The following is a 16,069-nucleotide window of genomic DNA, read 5'->3' as shown; positions in this document are numbered from 1 at the left end:
TTAAAATCTGGCACCGCGATTGCATAAAGGAGTTCTGTATCTATAATTCTTAAAATAATTGTTATGTATTTTGTCAACGTTTATCATGAGTAATTTATTAAATTCACCGGAAGTTTTCGGTGGGTATGCTAGTTCTGAACATCACATGCTAATGTAAAAAGCTGTTTTTTGATATAAATATGAACTTGATTGAACAAAACATGCATGTATTGTTTAAGCCACTGCCTCTCACCAAGGGAGTACCACAAGGCTCGATCCTAGGCCCCACACTCTTCTCAATTTACATCAACAACATAGCTCAGGCAGTAGGAAGCATCCATTTATATGCAGATGATAGTCTTATACTCAGCTGGCCCCTCCCCGGATTTTGTGTTAAATGCTCTACAACAAAGCTTTCTTAGTGTCCAACAAGCTTTCTCAGGCTAAAGTTAAATCTAGATTTTTCCTCTATCATAATCGCTCCTCTTTCACCCCAGCTGCCAAACTAACCCTGATTCTGATGACCATCCTACCCATGCTAGATTACAGAGATGTAATTTATAGATCGGCAGGTAAGGGTGCTCTCGAGCGGTTCTTTACCATTCGGCCGTCAGATTTGCCACCAATGCTCCTTATAGGACACATCACTGCACTCTATACTCCTCTGTAAACTGGTCATCTCTGTAAACTGGTCATCGCAAGAACCACTGGTTGATGCTAATTCATAAAACCCTCTTAGGCCTCACTCCCCCCTATCTGAAATATCTACCGCAGCCCTCATCCTCCACATACAACACCCGTTGTACCAGTCACATTCTGTTAAAGGTCCCCAAAGCACACACATCCCTGGGTCGCTCCTCTTTTCAGTTCGCTGCAGCTAGCGACTGGAACGAGCTGCAACAAACACTCAAACTGGACAGTTTTATCTCATTCTCTTCATTCAAAGACTCAATCATGGACACTCTTACTGACAGTTGTGGCTGCTTTGAGTGATGTATTGTTTGTTGTCTCAACATTCATGCCCTTTGTGCTGTTGTCTGTGCCCAATAATGTTTGTACCATGTTTTGTGCTGCTACCATGTTGTGTTTCTACCATGTTGTTGCTATGTTGTGTTGCTACCATGCTGTGTTGCCATGTGTTGCTGCTTTGCTATGGTATTGTCTTAGGTCTCTCTTTATGTAGTGTTGTGTTGTCTCTCTTGTCGTGATGTACGTTTTGTCCTATATTTACATTTAATTTATTTACACATTTTAATCCCAGCCCCTGTCTCCGCAGGTGGCCTTTTGTCTTTTGGTAGGCCGTCATTGTAAGTAAGAATTTGTTCTTAACTGACTTGTTTAGTTAAATAAAGGTTAAATATAAGTACCTAGACTGACAGTATTTGTTTATCCCCTGTGAATTCTATTGTAGTTGATGTCTTTAAAGAAAAACTTCAATACATCTGCAGTAATTCCTTGTTTAGCATTTCTGATTCACACTTTTGTATCAAGAATGTATCAAGAATGAAGAGAGATCAGACATGTGAAGGGTTAATTCTGTTCCAGAGCACAGATTCGCACTGGGTGGGGAGCAGCATGTCAACATCACTTTACTGAAGTGAAACTGAAGTGTGTAGACGTACTGTATGTTGCGCACACAAGCAAACGTTCTAACTCTTCTGAAACAAATGCTAAGGCAGCTCTTTTTTTTATACTACACTATATAGTACTAAAAAATCAGAGAAAGCGCCCACACTCTTTCACACACACAGATACAGGTGAGTAGAGATTAACAAGGGCAGGTGAAGATACATTCTACTGTGTGAATTCTTGTATTCTCTTGTTTGCTTTATCGACTACAGTACCTATGTTTAACTTAATTTTGTACCATGACTAATTTAAACTGTATGTTGTATGGTGAAACAACTTTAATCAACATTGGTTAGTGTCTCTAAATGCCATGTTGACAGTGGCACTGAAACTATCAAGAGCTGAATCATTCCAGGAAATAATTTATAGTTCCACCTTTGTCTAGATATGGCTTCCTCCAGTATTCTCCTGTCTGAAGAGCAGTTCCTGTGCTCTATCTGTCTGGATGTGTTCACTGAGCCAGTCACCACTTCTTGTGGACACAACTTCTGCATTGACTGTATCACAAAGTACTGGAATAGCAAGGACCTGTGTCACTGTCCGCTGTGTAAGGAGAAATTCTCCAAACGACCTAAACTTCGTGTCAACACAATGTTAAGAGAAGTTGTAGGGAATTTTAAAAGCTTGAGAGACAGAGGCAAAGATGAGTCCCCTGCCAAACTTGGAAAAGTGCCCTGTGACGTCTGCACTGGGACGAAGCGCAAGGCCCTGAAGTCCTGCCTGGTGTGTCTGGCTTCTTACTGTGAGACTCACCTGGATCCTCATCATATAGCCCCAGCCTTCAAGAGGCACAAACTGGTCGACCCTGTGGAGAACCTGGAAGACAGGATCTGCAAGAAGCATGACAGACTCCTGGAGCTGTTCTGTAGGACTGACCAGACATGTGTGTGTCAAACATGTGTGTCAAGCAGACCACAAGACTCATGACACTGTCCCTATAGAGGAAGAGTGTGGAGAGAGGAAGGCTCAGCTGGGGAAAACTGAGGCAGAAGTGCAGCAGATAATCCAGGAGAGACTGAAGAAGGTTAAAGAGATCAAACTCTCAGTAGATCTCAGCAAGAGAGATGCAGAGAGGGAGAGAGCAGACAGCATACAGGTCTTCACTGCTTTGGTTCACTCCATTGAGAAAAGCCAGGCGGAACTGATTGAGGTGATTGAGGAGAAGCAGAAAGCAGTAGAGAGGCAGGCTGAAGGGCTCATTAAAGAACTGGATCAGGAAATCACTGAGCTAAAGAGGAGAAGCACTGATCTGAAGCAGCTCTCACAGACTGAGGACCACCTCCAACTTCTCCAGAGCTTCCCATCCATAGTGTGCTACCCTCAACCCACCAAGGACTGGTCTGAGATCAGTGTTCACAGTGATCTGTGTGTGGGGACTGTTAGGAAAGCAGTGTCTCAGCTGGAGGAGACACTGAATAAAGAGATGGAGAAGCTGCCTGAAGTCAAACTGAAGAGGATTCAGCAGTATGCAGTGGATGTGACTCTGGACCCTGATACAGCAAATCTCTATCTCATCCTGTCTGAGGATGGGAAACAAGTAAGACTTCAAAATACACCACAGAATCTTCCTGACAATCCAAAAAGGTTTAATCAGTATTTAATTGTCCTTGGAAAGGATGGCTTCTCCTCAGGAAGATTTTATTATGAGGTGACAGTTAAGGGGAAGACTGACTGGGATTTAGGAGTGGCCAGAGAGTCCACTGACAGGAAGGGGATTATATCACCTAGTTCTGAGGATGGAGTCTGGACTGTGGTCCTGAGGGATTGGAATCAGTACACAGCCTGTGCCTCCCCCCAAGTTTATCTCTCCCTGATAGAGAAACCCCAGAAGGTGGGCGTGTTTGTGGACTATGAGGTGGGTCAGGTCTCCTTTTATGATGTGGAGGCCAAGTCTCATATCTACTCTTTCACTGGCTGCACTTTCACTGAGAAGCTCTACCCATACTTCAGCCCCTGTGATAATGATGATGGTAAAAACTCAGCTCCTCTCATCATATCTCCTGTCAATCACACACACTGATTAAACAATGGAACTAACTTATAACTTACAAATCATGAAATATATCAATATATTTACAAAATAGTATATTTATTCATGTGACATGGCACACGATTAGAATATCCACAGATGTCCTCTGAAATAGTATCAACAAATGAAAATGGAAACTGTTTTGTACATCTAAACCACGGATAATAAATGCTTGTATTTGCTGAAAACGAAGACTATCAACTGGAATGAATTTAAATAAAAGTTATACAAGGTATGTTGCTTTGATTATTTATATAATTTACCCACAATTATTTTAGGGAAAATTTTCCTTTAAAGCAGGGTTCACCAAGTGTTGGACATATAAGAGTGTAAAAACACCAGGAAATAATCTCCAATTTATTTACATTTTGGAAACCTGTTCCAAAGTATTCCAACGCATAATAGAGACACGTGATCGTATACAAATGTAAGCAAGGATTGAAATTATTACGTTTCCATCAAATGTTATATCTGTTTGTGCTTTGTGCAGTCATTTTTTATTTAATTTATTAGGATCCCCATTAGCCGACGTCAATGGCAACAGCTAGTTTTACTAGGGTCCAACACATAACAAAAAATACATTACAGACAAAATACTTGAAAATGTACATACATTTAAAATATTAACATCTAATGCTCATCTATCAGTTACATATACATGTCACTACATACACACAAAAAGTAGGTCACATGGGGGAGAGGCGTTGTGTCATGAGGTGTTGCTTTATTTGTTTTTTGAAACCAGGTTTGCTCTTCAATACTTGGGCTAATGAGATGGAATGGAGTTCCATACATTCATGTCTCTGTATAATACTGTTCGATTCCTTGAATTTGTTCTGGAACTAGGGACTGTGAAAAGACCCCTGGTGGCACGTCTGGTGGGGTAAGTGTATGTGTCAGAGCTGTGTATAAGTTGACTATGCTAACCATTTGGAATTTCCAACATATGTTTCTTATACAAACAAGAAGTGATGCAGTCAGTTTGTCCTCAACTCTTAGCCAAGAGAGACTGGCATGCCTAGTATTAATATTAACCCTCTGATTACAATGAAGAGCAACACGTGCCACACTATTCTGGGCCAGCTACAACTAAACTAGGTCCGTCCTTGCAGCACTTGACCATATGACTAGACACTAATCAAGATAAGATAAAACTAGAGCCTGCAGAACTTGCTATGTGGAGTGTGGTGTCTTAAACGCAAAGCATCTATTTATTACGGACAGACCTTTCCCCCTCTTTACAACCATTGAATCTATATGTTTTTACCATGAGGTAACATCAAGTCATTTCATGTCCTCAATTTGCTCAACAGCCACACCATTCATTACCAGATTCAACTGAAGTCTAGAATTTAGGGAATGATTTGAACCCAATATAGTGCTCTTAGTTTTAGAGATGATCAGGACCAGATTATTACTGGCCACCCATTCTAAAAATGTACAATCTAGAAATTATGTGTAATTATGTTCTGGCCCTCAACCATCCACTGAAAACAAAATGTCCCGCTGCTGAATCTAGTTGATGATAAAGGACGTACTAAGCTTTTGAACTGTTTGTGGATGAATGTGACAAGGGACTTAGTCTGCCTTAAAGCTGGTTATTGATAATCTAAGTGAATGTGATAAGGGACATACTCAGCCTTTGCGCTGGCTCTGGATCTAAGACACTGAATATGACAAGGGACATACTGTGCCTTTAAAGGCCCAATGTAGCCGTTTTCATCTCAATATCAAATCATTGCTGGATAACATTACTGTAATAGTTTCCAATAAAATGGTAAAACAAATATTTATTTATTTATATTTAGCAAAAAAACGATTGCTCAATCAAGAATTTTGCTAGGACTGTCTGGGAGTGGTCTGAGTGAGGGACCTAATTGGAAGGGCCTAATGGGAGGGAGATGTAACCTGAAATCTAGCTGTTACTGGCAGAGAGGTTTGTAACTCTCTGTTATTGGTCTATTAATTTATATCGGCTGGTGATGTCACCAGGCAGGCTATAAGTCCACCCATGCAACACCTGCTGATTAGAAGGTCCTGTGTAGATTGTATTTATAACCAGAAACTATCAGGAAATAACACTGATCAAATTCTTTCACACTTTTACTATGTTAGCAAAGACAGTAGAGTATGAAGATAGGCAGAAACTGCTTCTCCAATGAAATCCCCGTCACACTTGTAGGCGACATCATGGTGATGTTGGCTAGCTAATCAGATCCACAGTGTAGAAGCACGTCATCAGGTCTACCGGTCGTTTCGTGCCGAATTGCGCCTTTGGAGGCCGTAAAATCAAAGGCAGTCCTTCGATATGAAGTTGTATTTGACAAATGAAAACGTGTCAATTTGTCACTTTCACGAGGTTGGAGCAATAACATGTTCAAAGACTGAAGACATTGGTGTGAATCGAGGTTGTGACTTTAGAGTTAGAGAAAATGGACAGGTAGGGAAGCATTGTTCACTTCCCTCATTGACTTTCAAACCCAAAACCCCGGCCTGGTCTACTTGGTCTGTTTCGCAAGCCTTTTGGAAATCTCTCGAAGTTGCTCCTCTGGATTTAAAATGTTGACTGCACAGGGCCTTTAAGCTGGGTGTTGATACTGTGCAAGTACATACAATACATACTTTTCTTTGAGCTAGTTGTGGATGTGGGTCAATTTGATAAAATCCATACTTTTCCTTTGAGCTGGTTGTGGATGTGGGTGAGGACAGGGTTCCTGGATTCACATATTTGTTTTCTAATAAAACTATTTGTGTTTGATTGAGCCTAATGTGCACCGATTGTATTTTACACACATGTTTGGACAATATCACTTTACACTGTCTGCATTATATATGATTGATTGATCCACAGGGCCATATTTTCACATCATTGATGTTCCCTGTCACCCCTCTTTCAACATCCATCCACACTGGCAGGCCGTCTTCTTAGGGACGATCAAAGATCCTTTCCACCAGGGCCTGGTCGTGCCACTGGTATGACAGCATCACATGAGATGGCATCTTCTCCTCTCCAGATAGAATGCAGTTGACACAGGCAAAGTTAGGACATTCTGGCAATGTTGGCTGTATCCCCTGATGGTTGTCTTTTAAGAGGTAGGTAGTATGAGAATGTGGCTTAGACAATGCATACGCTGTGTGTGGCTTGGTTTCCCAGGGAGCACAGTAGGCCTACTTAGACCAATGGATGAGGGACACATGCTTACTCTAGAGATGCACAGTGTGTGAAATATGTATCTTTCACCTAAAGCACTTTACATTTTAGCATTCTCTCTGATGCCTCAAAAGCATGTTGACTCAGGATGGTAAGTTGGTGGTTGAAGGTATCCCTCTAGTTGTGTGGGGGCTGTGCTTTGGCAAAGTGGGTGGGGTTATATCCTGCCTGTTTGGCCCTGTCCGGTATCATCGGATGGGGCCACAGTGTCTCCTGACCCCTCCTGTCTCAGTCTCCAGTATTTATGCTGCAGTAGTTTATGTGTCGGGGGGCTAGGGTCAGTCTGTTATATCTGGAGTATTTCTCCAGTGTCCTGTGTGAATTTAAGTATGCTCTCTCTAATTTCCTCTTTCTCTCTTTCTCTCTCTCGGGGGACCTGAGCCCTAGGACCATGCCTCAGGATTACCTGGCATGATGACTCCTTGCTGTCCCCAGTCCACCTGGCCGTGCTGCTGCTCCAGTTTCAACTGTTCTGCCTGAAGGGATCATTGAAGATCTGGAGCAGGAAATCACTGAGCTAAAGAGGAGAAGCACTGATCTGAAGCAGCTCTCACACACTGAGGACCACCTCCAACTTCTCCAGAACTACCCATCACTAGTGTTTACCCCTCCACCCACCAAGAACTGGTCTGAGATCAGTGTTCACAGTGATCTGTGTGTTGGGACTGTGAGGAGAGCAGTGTCTCAGCTGGAGGAGACACTGAATAAAGAGATGGAGAATCTGCCTGATGTCAAACTGAAGAGGATTCAGCAGTATGCGGTGGATGTGACTCTGTACCCTGATACAGCACATCCCAAACTCATCCTATCTAAGGATGGGAAACAAGTAAGATGTGGAGACACAGAACAGAATCTTCCTGACATTCCAAAAAGGTTGAATCACTATTTAATTGTCCTTGGAAAGGATGGCTTCTCCTCAGGGAGATTTTACTATGAGGTGACGGTTAAGGGTAAGGCTAGATAGACTTTAGGAGTGGTCAGAGAGTCCACTGACAGGAAGGGGTATGTATCACCTAGCCCTGAATATGGAGTCTGGACACTGGTCTTAATGGATGGGAATCAATACACAGCCTGTGCCTCCCCCCAAGTCATCCTGTTCCTGAGAAAGAAGCCCCAGAAGGTGGGGGTGTTTGTGGATTATGAGGAGGGTCTGGTCTCCTTTTATGATGTGGAGGCCAGGTCTCATATCTACTATTTCACTGTCTGCACCTTTAAAGATAAACTCTTTCCCTTCTTCGTCCCCTGTAATAATGATGATGGAAAAAACTCGGCTCCTCTCATCATCTCTCCTGTCAATCACACAGGCTGATTAAACGATGGAGAGAGAATAATTTTTTGGTTATTGTCCTAAATTGTCATTTGTGTTGAAACATGTTTTGAGCTTGTAATGTACCATAATGCATCTTTGAAAATTTGCTAAGATACACCTAATGAATACAACACAGCTTTGATGTCACCCACTGTCTCAAAAACAAATGATTTTGACCACTTGGAACTATTGGAAATAAAGCTTTTCCTCCTGACCGTGGATGTAGTTGAATGTGAGAAAATACTTGCCTTTGAGATGGTTATTGGTCTATGACAGGGAATGTAATAAAGGACATACTTTTCCTTTGAGCTGGTTGTGGATATAGGTGAGGATGAGGCCAGGGATCTTCACAAAGGTGATGATGAAGGCGCCTTTGGCCACGTTGCCCAGGTTGTAGTGGGCCAGATGCATCATAGAGGAAATATGGGGTCAGGGCCAGCTGAGGTTTATTCCTGATGTTCAACACAGGGTACAGGAAAAGAGGGGTTGGAATAGTATAAGTGGTACATTACAAACCTGGGTTCAAATAGTATTTGTTTTCTTTCAAATACTTTTGCCGTTTGATTGAGCCGGTATGGAGTGCCAGATGGGCGGGGTCTGTACTTTAGGGACTATTCCATTGGTTCAACCGCATCAGGCGAGATCAATGAAGTCCTCTGCATTAAAATGTTATAAAACATATTCTGGGTTGAACTCTGCTTTCATTTATGAATAAATATACACTTCTAGGCAATTCCTTTTTCTACAGAGTATTACAAACTCAAGCCATCATTTTGGGATTGTCAGTTATGATCATTCATTGCCTTTGACATAAGGCAAACTAAGCACTTGTAGGACGTGCATTTAATATGTTCAACTAATAAATAACTTCCTCATCAGAGTTAATGGCTCTTTCATATTTCATCCACTGTAGTAAAATTATCCTGTTAACAGGCGAGGACAAACACCTTTTCACAAATCAAAAAATCACAAATCACAAACTTTCAAAAATGTCCATGAAAGAACTTTTCTGTTATGCTAGTCAGTTGTATTTCTCAAAATTGTATTAGATGTACAAATACAAGACAAGAAGTGACCATGATCATCATTACCACAATCCCAAAAGTCATTTGAGATACAAAACACTTGTAGTGTACCGTAGTAGTATTTACAAAATAACAGTGGTGACATGGAATGCATTTGAATATTCTCTCACAGTACTTTGACCCAGAAAAAGCTTAACTAAAAAACATCAACTCTACAGCCTATAAAATAGCACCAAACTATACTACAATATTCTTGACGGATGTACTTATGTTACATAAAATATTTGTTACAAAAACAAATCGTGCTTTTTTTTTTAAACTAAGTGTGCCATAAATTAATAAACAGGTTATCAAAAATATTGTAGTCTCTGGGACTGGAGTGATTGCACATGGATTCAAGAAAACCTCTGGAATGGCTTTTGGTTTCTGTCTTCAGGTTTGGTTTTTCAAGCAAAAGTCCCTCCTCCATGAGTCTACAACAATAAACAAATGGAGTGTTAATCTTTACTATTGTTTTCATCAGCATCATCATTTTGTGTACATGACTCTAGATTATGGAGGTAAATGAATGAATTCTCTGTTGTAAAAGTTCGGTTAACTCACTGTGGACTTCATCTCTCTCTCAACTGTTCTCTACAAACTCCTAGAGAGAGAGAGAGAGAGAGAGAGAGAGAGAGAGAGAAAAGATAATGTGAAAAGCGTGTTGGTTGACGAGATAACAAGGTGAGCTCTGTTTAAAATGTGCAAAAAACGCTATTCGCCATATATAAATGGATTGGTACTCTGCAAAACACCAGTCTCAACGTCAACAGTGAAGAGGCGACTCCGCGATGCTTGCCTTCTAGGCAGAGTTGCAAAGAAAAAGCCGTATCTCAGACTGGCCAATAAAAATAAAAGATTAAGATGGTTAAAATAACACAAACACTGGACAGAGGAACTCTGCGTAGAAGGCCAGCATCCCGGAGTCGCCTCTGCCAGTTGAGGACTTGTGAGGCGTCTGTTTCTCAAACTAGACACTCTAATGTACTTGTCCTCTTGCTCAGTTGTGCAGCGGGGCCTTCCACTCCTCTTTCTATTCTGGTTAGGACCAGTTTGCTCTGTTCTGTGAAGGGAGTAGTACACAGTGTTACACGAGATCTTCAGTTTCTTGGCAATTTCTCACATGGGATATCCTTCATTTCTCAGAACAAGAAGAGACTGACGAGTTTCAGAAGAAAGGTCTTTATTTCTGGCCATTTTGAGCCTGTAATCGAACCCACAAATGCTGATGCTCCAGATACTGAACTAGTCTAAAGAAGGCCAGTTTTATTGCTTCTTTAATCAGAACAACAGTTTTCAGCTGTGCTAACATAATTGCAAAAGGATTTTCTAATGATCAATTAGCCTTTTAAAATGATAAACTTGGATTAGCTAACACAACATGCCATTGGAACACAATAGTGATGGTTGCTGATAATGGGCCTCTGTACGCCTATGTAGATATTCCATTAACAAAATCAGGCGTTTCCAGCTACAATAGTCATTTACAACATTAACAATGTCTACACTGTATTTGTGATGAAGTTTATGTTATTTAATGGACAAAAAATGAGCTTTTCTTTCAAAAACAAGGACATTTCTAAGTGACCTCAAACTTTTGAACGGTAGTGTATATAAGGCTGCGTCACGATTCTCCACCCTTCCCCAAAGTGAGCACAACATTAATTTAACAATGGCGGAAACTCCCTCTAGAAAATGATTACCCCAATCCATTGCTTTTAAGTCCATGACAGGTGGAGAATCGGGACGCACCTATAGCCTCCCATGCAGCCTTGCCTCCCTTTCCCTCACCATGAGGGACTTGTCCATGTATAACTCTCGGCCGGGGCTGCCGTCATTGTGCTTGGTGTCCACCGCGAAGCAGAGGAAGAACACGTCAACCACAATCTCAAAGATAGACAGGAGGCCACCAGCCAGGAGAACCGGCAGACGATGAGCAGGGACAGGACCTACACCATGTAGTCCCGCTGGTAGTTGAGCGCCAACACACCGGCGAACGCCGTGCAGGAGACGGTCAGTACCTGGACACACACATATGAAGGAAAAGATGGAGAGAAAGGAAGGTGGGAAATGGAAAAAAGAGGAAAGAGAAAGAGACAAAGATAGAGAGAGTGATAGATTGAATTGCAATATTATGCTTGTAAAATACACACAAATGACGAACTGACAATAAACAATTACAAAATGGCGCAGTGTCGTGGAAATTACCACCAGGGACTCAAATTCAAACTTCTGATGTGCGGGACAGTCTCTTCGCCTGGGCACACACAGCATCTGTGTCGGGGCACCCGGGTATAGCCCGTACTATCGTCTGTCTCTCCACCAAGTACAGGTGGCCCACCTTGGCCCAGGATGTCCGGGTTTATGTGAGCAGCACCTAGTACCTCCCTTATGGCAAACTCCACCCACTGCCGGTTCCACAACGACCCTGGTCCCATCTCTCCTTGGACTTTGTCACAGACCTTCGTAGAGGTACACCACCATCCTGGTCGTTGTGGACCGGTTTTCCAAAGCCTGTCGTTTTATTCCTCTGCCTGGTCTCCCTATGGTCATGCACCACAGAGGCTCTCTTCTCTCACGTCTTCCTGCACTATGGGATCCCAGAGTACATCATGACTGACCGTGGTCCTCAGTTCACCTCCCGTGTCTTGAAGGCCTTCATGGAACGACTGGGGGTCACGGTCAGCCTCACCTCCGGGAACCGTCCCCAATCAAATGGGCAGGTGTAAAGGGTAAATCAGGAACTGGGTAGGTACCTTCGTTGTTACTGTCAGGACCGGCCGGTGGAGTGGGCTGCGTTTCTGCCTTGGGCAGAATATGCACAAAACTCCCTCCGTCACTCTTCCTCTAACCTCACACCCTTTCAGTGTGTTCTAGGCTATCAACCAGCCCTGGCACCCTGGCACCGGAGTCAGATCGAGGGTCCTGCAGAGGATGATTGGTTCCGGCGCTGAGGAGTTATGGAACACAGCGCACACACGTCTCCAGCGCGTCGTCTTCCGGCAGAAGGTCTTTCACCCCGGTGACAGGATCTGGCTTTCTACGAAGGACCTGCCCCTCTGCTTGCCCTGCCGGCAGCTGAGCCCACGTTTTGTCAAGCCGTTCAAAGTCCTGAGGAGAGTCAATGAGGTGACGTACAGATTACATCTCCCCATCAATTACCGTATCTCACCCTCATTTCATGTATCTCTCCTCAGGTCGGTGGCATCTGGTCCCTGGGCTAGTGCTGGACCCCACAATGCACCTCCCCCTCCCTTGGATGTCAAGGAGGCCGCGGTGTACTCCGTCCGCAGGCTGTTGGACTCATGGCATCATGGGGGGTCTCTCCAGTACCTGGTTTACTGGGAGGGGTACGGTCCCAAAGAGCGGTGATGGGTTCCGGCGCAGGACGTACCTGGACCGTTCTCTCATTCGGGACTTCCACAGGCGTCGTCCCGCCGACCCGCACTGTGTCTTTGGGGTGGGTGGGGGTGGAGGGTACTGTCACACCAGCCTTCATTTTGGCTCCCCCTCCTGTTCAGCTCAGGCGTTCTGCGTTTCCGACATTCTAGCTGCTGCCAAACCTGTTGCTGGCAAACGCCCTTCACTCATCAACCCTGGACTTGTCTCATCATCATTACACACACCTGGTTCCAATCCCTACTCTATCACTGTATATATACTCCCTCTGTCATTTGTCTTTGTCAGTCATTGTAAATGTTGCTTGTTTTTCCTGAGAGGAATCTCTCCTACTATTATTTCCTGAGTACTTTATTATTTTGCACTTTGGGTTTTGTCCCGCTTTTATAGATTGTGCATGGATATATTTCAGTAGTTCTAAACCTGCAACTGCCTCCTGCCTACTCCTCTCTACACTTGTGACAATCGCCCTGCGGGCAGAGGAGAGAGAGTAAAGAGAGTAAAGGAATACTAAGGGGCGACATAACTCAGATGGTGTCCTTATAAGCAGACAATCATCTTTTATATATCTCTAACCCTGTGGAGTCTATACCCTATCTCTTGGACATGCTACAAGGTTTTGGGACATTCTCTGATTCTATGTTAAACCTAACAAAAAGCATGCTCCTCACGATTAATCAGTTAGCAGAAGGAATTGGGTATGCCAACTTCCCATTTTTGGTGGAGCATCAGGTCTTTACTAATTTGTGGATAAAGGTCACGCGCTCTTTTAAGGCTCTGTTTAAACATAACTTCAGTACACTCCTGGAGCGCACTAAGCAGGATTTCATAAGGTGGTCGTCTGTTCCCATTTCATTAGCAGGTCACATTAATTCTGTTAAGATGACTGTACTACCTAGGTTTTTGTACTTTTATTCCAAATGATACCCATTTTTCTGCCAAAGTCGATGTTCAAACAACTGGACAGCTACATTTCCAACTTCATTTGGAATAAGTCAAATCCACGAATGATAAAGGTATATCTAGAGAGACCTTGGCCCGCAGGCGGGCTGGGCCTTCCCAATTTTTACACTACTACTTGTCAGCAAATATATCTAAATGTGTTTATTGGGTTTCTACATTTGAAAACAAGGATGGTCCAACTTGGGCCATCATGGAGTTACAGCCAAGCCTTCCAACTTCTCCTGTCTCGCTCCTGTGCTCCCCACTGTCCATGAACCTTGGCAGCCATGTTTTGAATCCCATTGTCAAGAACTCTCTTAATAAAATCTGGTCCCAATTCCGAAATCACTTTAGACAAGCAAGCGGCTTCTCTCCATTAACATCTAATCATCTCTTCCCAGCATCACAGATTGACACAGCTTTCCAGTTCTGGCATAGGAACGGTCTGGTGTTTTTCTGTGATCTATTTGTTAATAACACATTTGTCTCATACGATACCCTGAGGGGTTGACCATAATATTCCAATACCCACTTTTTTAGATATCTGCAAACTCGCAGCTTTACTTAAAAAGATTTTCCTTCATTTCCACTAGAGCACACTCAGTGTCTAGTTGAGACGTACTTAGGTCTTAACCTGTATCTAAAGGGCACAATCTCCAAATTATACAACATAATACAGAACATTAATCCGCCTTCCTTGGCAAATACAAAATCTGCATGGGAGCAAGTCATGGGTGGTGAGCTACGCGATAATATATGGCAACAAAGTATTGAACGTATCCACACCTCATCATTTTGCATAAGGCATGGGCTCATTCAGTTTAAAGTTTTGCACCATCTCCATTACTCAAATGACAGACTGGCAAAAATAAACCCAAATGTGGACCCCAAGTGTTTGAGATGCCACCTGAGTCCAGCGACTGTTGGACACATGTTAGGGTCATGCACTATCTTTGAGTGGCTTCTGGGACCACATTTTAGAGGAATTCTCACATAAACTCGGCAAGAAAAGAAACGTCCCTTTTTCAGGACCCTGTCTTTCAAAGATAATTCGCAAAAATCCAAATAACTTCACAGATCTTCATTGTAAAGGGTTTAAAGACTGTTTCCCATGCTTGTTCAATGAACCATAAACAATTAATGAACATGCACCTGTGGAACGGTTGTTAAGACACTAACAGCTTACAGACGGTAGGCAATTAAGGTCACAGTTATGAAAACTTAGGACACTAAAGAGACCTTTCTACTGACTCTGAAAAACACCAAAAGAAAGATGCCCAGGGTCCCTGCTCATCTGCGTGAACGTGCCTTAGGCATGATGCAAGGAGGCATGAGGACTGCCGATGTGGTCAGGGCAATAAATTGCAATATCCGTACTGTGAGATGCCTAAGATAAGCGCTACAGGGAGACAGGATGGACAGCTGATCGTCCTCGCAGTGGCAGAATACGTGTAACAACACCTGCACAGGATTGGTACATCCAAACATCACACCTGCGGGACAGGTACAGGATGGCAACAACAATTCCCGAGTTACACCAGAAACTCACAATCCCTCCATCAGTGCTCAGACTGTCCGCAATAGGCTGAGAGAGGCTGGACTGAGGGCTTGTAGGCCTGCTGTAAAGCAGGTCCTCACCAAACATCACCGGCAACTACGTTGCCTATGGGCACAAACCCACCGTCGCTGGACCAGACAGGACTGGCAAAAGGTGTTCACTGACGAGTCCCGGTTTTGTCTTACCAGGGGTATGGTCGGATTTGCGTTTATCGTTGAAGGAATGAGCGTTACTCTGGAGCGGGATCGATTTGGAGGTGGAAGGTCCGTCATGGTCTGGGGCGGTGTGTCACAGCATCATCGGACTGAGCTTGTTGTCATTGCAGGCAATCTCAACGCTGTGCGTTACAGGGAAGACATCCTCCTCCATCATGTGGTACCCTTCCTGCAGGCTCATCCTGACATGACCCTCCAGCATGACAATGCCACTAGCCACACTGCTCGTTCTGTGCGTGATTTCCTGCAAGACAGGAATGTCAGTGTTCTGCCATGGCCAGCGAAGAGCCCGGATCTCAATCCCATTGAGCACGTCTGGGACCTGTTGGATCGGAGGGTGAGGGCTAGGGCCATTCCCCCCAAAAATGTCTGGGAACTTGCAGGTGCCTTGCTGGAAGAGTGGAGTAACATCTCACAGCAAGAACTGGCAAATCTGGTGCAGTCCATGAGGAGGAGATGCACTGCAGTACTTAATGCAGCTGGTGGCCACACCAGATACTGACTGTTACTGTTATTTTTGATTTTGACCCCCGTTTGTTCAGGGACACATTATTCAATTTCTGTTAGTCACGTGTCTGTGGAACTTGTTCAGTTTATGTCTCAGTTGTTGAATCTTATGTTCATACAAATATATACACATGTTACATTTGATGAAAATAAACTCAGTTGACAGTGAGAGGATCTTTGATCGTTTCTTTTTTTGCTGAGTTTAGTTCCTCCTTCTCTTTCTAGAT

General features: G+C 43.5%; 1 pseudogene across 1 annotated transcript; it reads left to right on the top strand.

Annotated features, from left to right (window-relative positions):
- Positions 1-1,588: 1,588 nt before the first annotated feature.
- On the top strand, positions 1,589-3,872 carry LOC106592463 (E3 ubiquitin-protein ligase TRIM21-like; annotated as a pseudogene). Its single transcript, XR_014392115.1, has 2 exons — positions 1,589-1,736; positions 1,994-3,872. The product of XR_014392115.1 is annotated as an E3 ubiquitin-protein ligase TRIM21-like (transcript).
- Positions 3,873-16,069: the final 12,197 nt, after the last annotated feature.

This window comes from Salmo salar, chromosome 04 (genome assembly GCF_965601325.2).
Source record: "Salmo salar chromosome 04, fSalSal1, whole genome shotgun sequence".
Classification (NCBI taxonomy): domain Eukaryota; kingdom Metazoa; phylum Chordata; class Actinopteri; order Salmoniformes; family Salmonidae; genus Salmo; species Salmo salar.
Note: the sequence above shows the minus strand (reverse complement) of the source record. Positions and strands in the feature narration are given on the sequence as shown.